The sequence below is a fragment of the Aotus nancymaae genome, unplaced genomic scaffold (genome assembly GCF_030222135.1).
Source record: "Aotus nancymaae isolate 86718 unplaced genomic scaffold, 86718_ANA_hifiasm-v0.15.2.pri h1tg000019l, whole genome shotgun sequence".
NCBI classification, from domain to species: Eukaryota; Metazoa; Chordata; class Mammalia; order Primates; family Aotidae; genus Aotus; species Aotus nancymaae.
In genome coordinates, this window is record NW_026988431.1 from 44,077,669 (window position 1) to 44,087,238 (window position 9,570).

The 9,570-nt window shown below is 39.4% G+C and overlaps 1 non-coding gene across 1 annotated transcript; it reads left to right on the forward strand.

The window, feature by feature from the left end:
• The first annotated feature begins 2,593 nt into the window (after window positions 1-2,593).
• On the forward strand, window positions 2,594-2,696 carry LOC135275924 (U6 spliceosomal RNA). Its single transcript, XR_010343513.1, has one exon. It is a non-coding gene; the product is annotated as a U6 spliceosomal RNA (small nuclear RNA).
• The last annotated feature ends 6,874 nt before the right edge of the window (window positions 2,697-9,570 follow it).

Consider the following 9,570-nt stretch of genomic DNA (forward strand, 5'->3'; position numbering starts at 1 on the left):
ATAATGAGATATAAATAGCTTATTGCACACATGCTGGTGAGTAGACCAAGAAGGCAACATATATTGGTAGTCAGGGAGCACCATGTGATTGCTTAAAATGTTCATTTATTTATCCATCTGGGTACTTAAGTCTGAAATTAGCATGACAAAGGTGAGTTGGGGCTCAGGTGCAGTGGTTCACACCTGTTAACTCAGCACTTTGCAAGGCTGAGGTGAGAGGATCACTTGATCCCAGCAGTTGGAGACTAGACTGGATAACATAGTGAGACCCTGTCTCCACAAAAGAAAATTAAAAATAAATAGGTGAATTGGGTGTGTTATGGACTGAATGTTTGTATCCTCCCAAAATTTATATGTTGAAGCCCAACCCCCCTACTATGATGGTATTTGGAGGTGGGTCCTTTGGGAGGTAATTAGGGTTAGCCAAGGTCATGATCCCTCATTCTCTCTCTCTAGATTGTGTGTGTGTGTGTGTGTGTGTGTTTCTCTGGAAAACCTGACTAATATAGATAACTAATGTATGGACAGGAAGTTAGATAGACTGTGCCAGCCTAAAACGCCAATGCGGAAGCCCTAACCTCCAATGCAATGGTATTTGGAGATGGGCCTTTTAGAAGGTAAGTGTGTTTAAATGAGGTGAAGAGGTTGGGGCCCTCATGATGGGATTAGTGCCCTTACACTAAAAGACACCAAGGAGCTGGTTGTGTCTCTTTCTGCCATGTGAAGACATGATAAGAATGCAGCCAGCTGTAAGTAAGAAAGAGTCCTCACCAGAACCTAACCATGCTGGTGGTATCCTCATCTCAGACTTCTAACCTCCAGAACAGTGAGGAAAAAAAAGTTCCTTTGTTTAAACCATCTAGACTGGTATTTTGTTATGGCAGCCTGAGCAGACCAATATGGAATGTATAAATTTCAGTTTGTTTAAAAGTTAAGGACAACTAAAGAATCAGGGAAGACTTAATGGGAAAAACTAAGATTTAACAGGTATTGGATGCTCTAAATAGAAAAACAGTTTGCTCTAAATAGAAAAACAGGCGGAGGTTGCGGTGAGCCGAGATCGCACCATTGCACTCCAGCCTGGGTAACAAGAGCAAAACTCCGTCTCAAAAAAAAAAAAAAAAAAGAAAACCTCTCTAGTACTTTGCCAGCCCCAAACTTCACCCCTGTTATGTTGTAGAAATGATAGGTAAATCAGTCTGAATCTGTCTACTTTCTGTATTCCAGAGTTTTTAATACAGTTTCTGAACCTTTAGTCTGTGATCTTAAATTGGAAGTCAGACAAGCACACTTCTAAAGGTTTTTAAAAATATATTTTATAATATATGTATACATTTTAAGACAGGGTCTTCCCTTGTTGCCTAGGCTGGAGTGCAGTGATATGATCACAGCTCACTGCTCAGGTGATCCTCCCACCCAGCATCCCCAGTAGCTGGGACTACAGGCACGCACCACCATGCCCAGCTAATTTTTGTATTTTTCATAGAGACAGGGTTTTGCCATGTCGCCCAAGCTGGTCTCAAACTCCTGGGCTCAAGCAATCCACCCATCTCATCCTCCTGAAGTGCTGAGACTACAGGCGTGAGTCACTGTGTCCAGCCTATTTATATGTGTGTGTGTGTGTGTGTGTGTGTATTTATTTTATATTTTTAGATTTATATTAATATGTTTATATATTTTATATATAAATAAAATATATAATATGTTATATATACATTATATACATATATAACTTATTATATATACATATATATAATTGTTTTTTACATGAATGTAAAAATGAAAAGCTTTTACATGGTTCACCTAAGCCAATTCCTCATGTGGCCACTAGAGGGTTCTAAAGATCTTGAGCAAAGGGAAATTAATGAGGAATTCAAAATTTTAGAACGTAACTGGAAAATATGTTCACTCACTTAACACTTGCCATTTTAGTAGCCTGGGTTACTGCTGTTTATTTATTTACTTACTTACTTACTTATTTATTTAGAGACAGGGTCTTACTCTGTTGTCCAGTCTGTCTTTTCTCATTGTCAAACTCCATGAATTAACCCTCTTTAGCCTTTCGCCATCACTTACTCCCACCCGCCTCCTAAACTTGTTCTGTAATAGTGGTCTCTTATTGGTGCAAATGAATCACGTTCCAGCAGTTTGTTTATTTATAAGTCAACTATTTGCAAAGAGGAATATTTTCCCATTGAAAGAATATTATAAACTGTCATTGGTGTTGAGGCAAGCCTGTGAAAACCTTAAATGCAAAAACTGGGTATGGGCTCATTAAAAAAAAAAAAAAAAAAGTCCAGTCACAGTGGTTCATGTGTGTAATCGCAGCACTTTGGGAAGCTGAGGCGTGGATCACAAGGTCAGGAGTTCAAGACCAGCCTGGCCAAGATGGTGAAACCCTAACTTGTGTTTTGTAAAAATACAAAAATTAGCCAGGCATGGTGGCAAGCACCTGTCATCTCAGCTACTCAGGAGGCTGAGGCAGGGAATTGCTTGAACCCAGGAGGCTGAGGTTTCAGTGAGCCGAGATTGTGCCATTGCACTCCAGCCTAAGTGACAGACTGAGACTCTGTCTTAAAAAAAAAATTAGAACTCGCTTTGGCAGCACATATACTAAAATTGGAAGGATACAGAGAAGATTAGCATGGCCCCTGCGCAAGGATAACACGCAAATTCGTGAAGCGTTCCATTAAAAAAAAAAAAAATTAGCTGGGAGTGGTGATGGGAGCCTGTAATCCCAGCTACTAGGGAGGCTGAGGGCAGGAGAATTGCTTGAACCCAGGAGACAAAGCTTTCAGTGATCTGAGACCACGCTGTTGCACTCCAGCCTGGGCAACAAGAACGAAACTGTCTCCAAATAAATGTTAAAAATAAAATAGTTTAAAATTACTTAATTTTTCAAGAGAATGAAAAGCCACAAAAATATTTGCAAAAGATATATCTGATAAAGAGGTATTATCCAAAATATACAAAGAAATCTTAGAAGTCCACAGAAAGAAAACAACTTTATACATATATATATATATATATATATATATATATTTTTTTTTTTTTTTTTTTGAGACAGTCTCACTGTGTCACCCAGACTGGAGTGCAATGACACGATCTTGGCTCACTGCAACCTCTACTTCCTGGGTTCAAGTGATTCTGCTGCCTCAGCTTCCCAAGTAGCTGGGACTACAGGCATATGTCACCACACCCGGCTAATTTTTGTATGTTTAGTAGAGAAAAGGTTTTGCCATGTTGGCCAGGCTGGTCTTGAACTCCCGACCTCGTGATCCGCCTGCCTCGGTCTCCTAAAGTGCTGGGATTACAGGTGTGAGACACTGCGCCCTACCAATTTATATATTAAAGTTGAATTTTAAACTTTAAATAAATGAATTTTAACATTTATTTAAAAGCATATAAAAGTTGTTTAATATATAAAGTTAAGTCTGATTAAAAAATGGGCCAAAGACCTTAACAGACATCTCACCAAAGATGATATACAGATAGAAAATAACCACATGAAAAGATGCTCTACATCATACATCATCAAGGAAATACAAACTAAAACAATTGTCAAATTCCCCTTTAGATCTATTAGAATAGCCAGAACAAAAAAAAATGCTAATGAGGATGTGGAGCAACAGGAACTCTCATTTGTTGCTGGTGGGAATGCAAAATGGTACAGCCTTTTTGGAAGACAGTTTGGCAGTTTCTTACTAAACAAAGTATAGGTTTTTACTGGACTTTTAACACACAATCCAGCATAGCACTCCTTAGTATTTACCTAAAGGGCTGGAAAACTTAAGTCTACACAAAAACCTGCATATATTTATAGCAAACATTTTTAATAGCCAAAACTTGGAAGCAGCCGAGATGTCCTTCAATGGGTGAATAAACCATGAGACATCCAGATAATGGAATATATTTAGGACTAAAAAGAAATGAGCTATCAAGCCATGAAAAGACAGAAGAAACTGAAATACATGTTACTAACTGAAAGAAGCCAATCTAAAAAGGCTTCATACTGTATGATTTCAACTATATAATATTCTGAAAAAGACAAAACTATGGAGACAATGAAAAGATCAGCTGCCAGGGATTAGTGGGGAGAGAAAATATTTTAGATCAGGGAAAATATTCTGCATGATGCTGTAATAATGGATACATGTCGTTAAACATGTATCCAAATCCAAAGAATATACAACACCAGGAGTGAACCCTAATGTAAACTACAGACTTTATGATGTGTCAAGGTAGGTTCATCCTTTATAACAACTGTCACATTCTGGTGGGGGATGTTGATAGTAAGGGGGGCTATGCATGCAGTGGGTATGTGGGAAATGTGTATTTTCTGCTTAATTTTGCTGTGAACCTAAAACTCCCAAAAATTGTCTTTTAAAAATTATTTAATATTTAAAAATTAATGAAGAATAAGAAATTAGAAAATAGAATGGAAATTCTTGTTGAAAGTTTGAATACTTTTTTTTATTTTAGAAAAATCAGATTAAAATGAAGGAAAAAGTACAGGAAAATCATTTTTAGGAGATTCCCAAGGATACTTTTTGTGCTTTAGATACTGATTCTTTATGATAAGCATATAAGCTTATCTTCTCTTTCCCCTGGTATAAATTTCACCATTCTCAAGCTTAACCATGATTGAGGTCATCCAGTGTTTACAAACAAAATAATGGGAGGGAAAGAAGGAAAACAGATTTTTCTAAGATCATTAAACAAAAACTGGAAATGAGGAGAGAAAGAGAGAAAGGCATTATGGAGAAAGAGATATACATGAAAGGAACAGAGAAAGAGGGAAGGAAAGGGGGCAGTGAGGGAGAGACGTTGCAACTGAGTGGGAGCCATCACCCAGGACGCCTCCTCAGTTTCTTGTTTGAGGATTGAGTCGGAGAATTGGGAATGAGTACTCTTGGAAGTGAGAAAAACAGGTAACCCAGGAATGGGTAACCCAGGGATTTACCCCAGGAGTAGTTGCAAATCAGGCACTATGTAATTGGGAATACATCCACAAACCTTTTAGGACTCAAATTCCTTTTGAAAGTAAATTCAGCTGTATTTTTAGAGTCTCAGTCCTGGCAAAGTAGAGCTTTTCGCCTTTACACTATTGGGCAAAATTACCTCCAGTCAGTTTTGTTTGACTATGTACATTGAAACTAAAGAGCAAATCCTAGAATTGTGATCTCATTGGAGAGGATCTTTGTGGCCACTCTGTTTTGTTTTTGCATCTTCTTCCCTCTTTTCAGCGGGGACATCTGGTCCCCATTTAGGGAACCTGAAGTCCCTAGCTTGTGGCTCCTCTTCCACTCCTCCAGTCATATCTGAAATAATACATTCATACTTTTTTTTTTTTTTTGAAACAAGGTCTTTGTTTGTCATCCAGGCTAGATTGCAGTGGCATGATCATGGCTCACTACAGCCTCAACATCCTGGGTTCCAGCAATTCTTCCACCTCAGCCTCCTGAGTAGCTGGAACTACAGGTACATGCCACCATGCCTGGCTAAATTTTAAAAAAAAAATGTGTAGGCCAGGTGCGGTGGTTCATGCCTGTAATCCCAGCACTTTGAGAGGCTGGGGCAGGTGGATCACTTGAGGCCAGCAGTTGGAGACCAGCTTGACCAACATGGTGAAACTCCATCTCTCCTACAAAATGCAAAAAAATTAGCTGGGCATGGTGGTGTGGATCTGTAATCTCAGCTATTCGAAAGGCTGAGGCAGGAGAATCGCTTGAATCTTGGAAGCGGAGATTGTAGTGAACCAAGATCGTGCCACTGTACTCCAGCCTGGGCAATGAACAAGACTGTCTCAAAAAATAACTTTTTTTTTTTTTTTTATAGCGATAGAGTCTCATCATGTTGCCCAGGCTGGTCTTAAACTCCTGGGCTCAAGTGATCCTCCCTCCTCTTTCTCCCAAAGTGCGGGATTACAGGTGTGAGCCACCACACCTGGTTCATAATTTATTGATTGAAATAATACATTTAGATCACAAAGTTCAAGCAGACGTTTGCATTTTAAACACTGGCAGTGAAAAACTTTTTCAAGGAATTTCAGATGGACAGTTTGGTCATATTAATGGTGGTAGAGAAGTGATCAGCCTTGGGCATATAAGTAGGACTGGCTTCATAATTGCAGCACCCAATGCAAAATGAAAATGCGAAGTTCTTTATTCAAAATTATTAAGAATTTCAAAGCTGTGACAACAGAGCCTTAAACCAACTGCAGGGTCCTGTGTGACTACATAGGTCACATACCCATAAAGTCAACCATGCATAGAAGCTACTGAAATTCCAGCTCCGTCTGACCTACAAGAAGCTCTTTGGTTTGTTTCTAGACATCCCCCTGTAGCCTAGAAGAGGAAGAGATCGTGGCCAACCACACCAAGACTGCTGGCTCTGAGTCGGGAGCCACTAAGACCTGAGGAGATTTTTGTTTTCTACTTCTCTATTTTTTCTTTTCAAATTTTTATTTATTTTAAAAAATTCTTTTTTTTTTTTTTTTCTGAGACAGGATCTTTCGCTGTCACCCAGGTTGGAGTGCAGTGGTGTGATCATGGCTCACTGCAGCTTTGAACTCCCTTACTCAAACAATCCTTCTGCCTCAACCACCTCAGTAGCTGAGACTACAGGTGTGCACCACCATGCCTGGCTAATTTTCATATTTTTTTTGTAAAGACAGGGTTTCACCATGTTGCCCAAGTTGGTCTTGAACTCCTGGACTCAAGTGATCCTCCCCTCCTTGGTATGTGCTGGAATTACAGGCATGTGCCACCGGCCTGGCCAAATTTTTTTTTTAAAGATGGCATCTTGCTATGTCACCCAGGCTTGAGTGCAGTGGTACAGTCATTGGCTCACTGTGGCCTCGACCACCTGGGCTCAAGCAATCCTCCCACCTCAGCCTCCTGAGCAGCTGGGATCACAGGTGTGTGCCACCATGCTCAGCTATCTTTTTTTTCTTATTACCAAAATACCATATGTTTAGCAGGAAATATAGCCAAGCAAAACATTTTTATCCATATCTTCCTTTTTATGTACTTAAAAATATATATAAATAATCTAGTAACACTTTACTGTTTCATAATCCAATTTTTTTCTTAACACTCTATGTTGAGCACTTTATTTTTCATTGAATTATAAAACGTTTATTTTATTTACTTTTGAATAAGTGTAACATGACAACAGCACAAAATTTTAAAATACAAAAGTTACTTATGCAATAAGAATGACTTCTCTGCCATCTCTGTTCCCTAGCTGCTCTGTTGCCTGTTCTTCTCTCAGAAATCAACCACTTTTTGGTTCTTTGTATATTATTCTGCATATAGCTTACACATATATAAAAACTTGTAAGTCATTTTTAATGGTTGTTAAAATGCCACCAAATTAATATACCATGATTTATTTAACTCGGTGTTGGACTCTGAGATTGTTTCTGATTTATAAATTTATAAAATAACATTCTGATGAACATTTTTGTAATTAAAGTCTTTAGTTATACATTATTATTTCTCTAGGTTAGATTTAGAAGTGGAATTGCTGGGTCAGGGTTCATGTACATTTTAAGGCTTTGGGTTTATGTTGAAAATTATAGTTCCAAAAAACTGGACTTACTTATTTTCCCAAGTTAGTATAATAAAATGACCCTTTTCCCCACAATATCACCAAAACTGAGTACAGTTTTTTTTCTCCCACAATTATTACAACTTGATAAGTGAATATATTTTGTTTTCCTGATAAGCTTCTTCCAAGGCCCTAGGCTCACCAGGTCCTCCTCTATCCTGTACTCCCTGAACTACTCCCATGCCCTCTGTTTCAGAGGTCTAATGACCCAAGTTCAGTGATTAGGTAGAAGGACTCACAAAATGGTACAGCAAATAATATTCATAGTAAGGCTCATTATAGCAAAGGTTACAGAGCAAAAGCAGTGGGAAAATGATATGCCTCAAGGGAGTTCAGAGAGGCCAGGCACAGGCTTCCTCAGCATTTCCCACCGCTACACAGGGGTTCCCTCGCTCTCTCTTTCTCTCTCTGGCAGTGAATGTGTGGTATGTCTCTGTCCAGGGAAGCCCCTTTGAGTTTCAGGGTCTGAGACTTTTATGGAGGGGCTGGTGACTTGGGCATATCCTACTATCCCTCCAGCACAGCAACCAAAACTTAAAACCGCAAAATAAAACCAGGTGTACATCATTAGTCTTTTTCACTTTTATTTTTAGTAAGTAAAAAACAGTATCATACAGCATTAGTTTTGATGCTTGTGCAAAGCAACGTGATGCTAGTTATGATTTTGTTTGTTCTTACATTTGAGCTCTGCGTTTTTTAGATAACTGGATTTTAAAAGTCCTCGTTCCAGAATTTATTGTAGGCTCTTACTCTAGCCCCTACCTCGTACAGAGGTTTGGCCCTTGCTTTTTAAGCTTGCTGGCCTAAACAACTTGCTGGTTAGGGTTCTCACCTCTGTGTAATGGCCTCCCAGACACGGACAGTCTACTATCTCAACTTGCAAGTATTGCCTTGTCTATAATTCTGTTTAGGAGTTGAAGGTGGGAATGGTAACAGAAAAACCTAAGCGAGGCTGGGCACGGTGGCTCACGCCTATAATTTCAGCACTTTGGGAAGCTGAGGTGGGCAGATCACTTGAGACTGGGAGTTCAAGACCACCCTGGGCAACATGGTAAAACCCCTTCTCTACTACAGATAGAAAAATTAGCTGGTCATGGTGGCATGTGCCTGTGGTCCCAGCTACTCAGGAGGCTGAGGCATGAGAATTGCTTGAATCCAGGAGGCAGAGGTTGCAGTGAGCTAAGATCGTGCCACTGCACTCCAGACTGGGAATGCAGTCCTGCAGGTTTCCACCTCATTTTACCCAGTCCCCACACAAGATGAACTCACTCTGGTTTGAACACCTCTGACCATAGAACCACTCAGCACCCCAGTTCCATTTTCCAAATCATCCAATCAAGCCCCAGATCCTAACACCTCCTTATTGAGTCTTCTCATGGTTTCCCGTGGTGTGCATTCCTGCCTTAGTCCATCTTGGACTGCTATAACAGAATAACTGAGATTGAGTAATTAATAAAGACAGAGATTTATTTCATAGTTCTGGACGCTGGAAATTCCAAGATCAAGGGCTCCACATCTTATGGGGGCTTTGTGTTCTATCATCCAGTGGTAGAAGGTAAATGTGCAGGAGAGTGCAAGAGTGAAAGAGCAATAGGTAGAAATCAAAGACTTAAACCCTTTTATAATTGGCATTAATCCATTCATGAGGGTGGAGCCCTCCCATTAGGCCCCATCTCCCATTAGGTGCCACCTCCCAACACTTTTACAATGGGTATTAAATTTCCAACACATGCTTTTTGGGGGACATATTCAAACCATAGCATCCCTTTTGCTGCACTTAATCATAAACAAAATTGTTCAATTGCTGGTGTGTTTCTGGTCTTAGTCTTTGACAGGTCCTAAAAGACATATCAACCAATGACAATGTATAAATTTCATTTTGATCTTGATTTGAACAAATGAACAGTAGGAAAATAAGTAGTTATTAAGACCACAGGATAAATTTGAACACTGTCT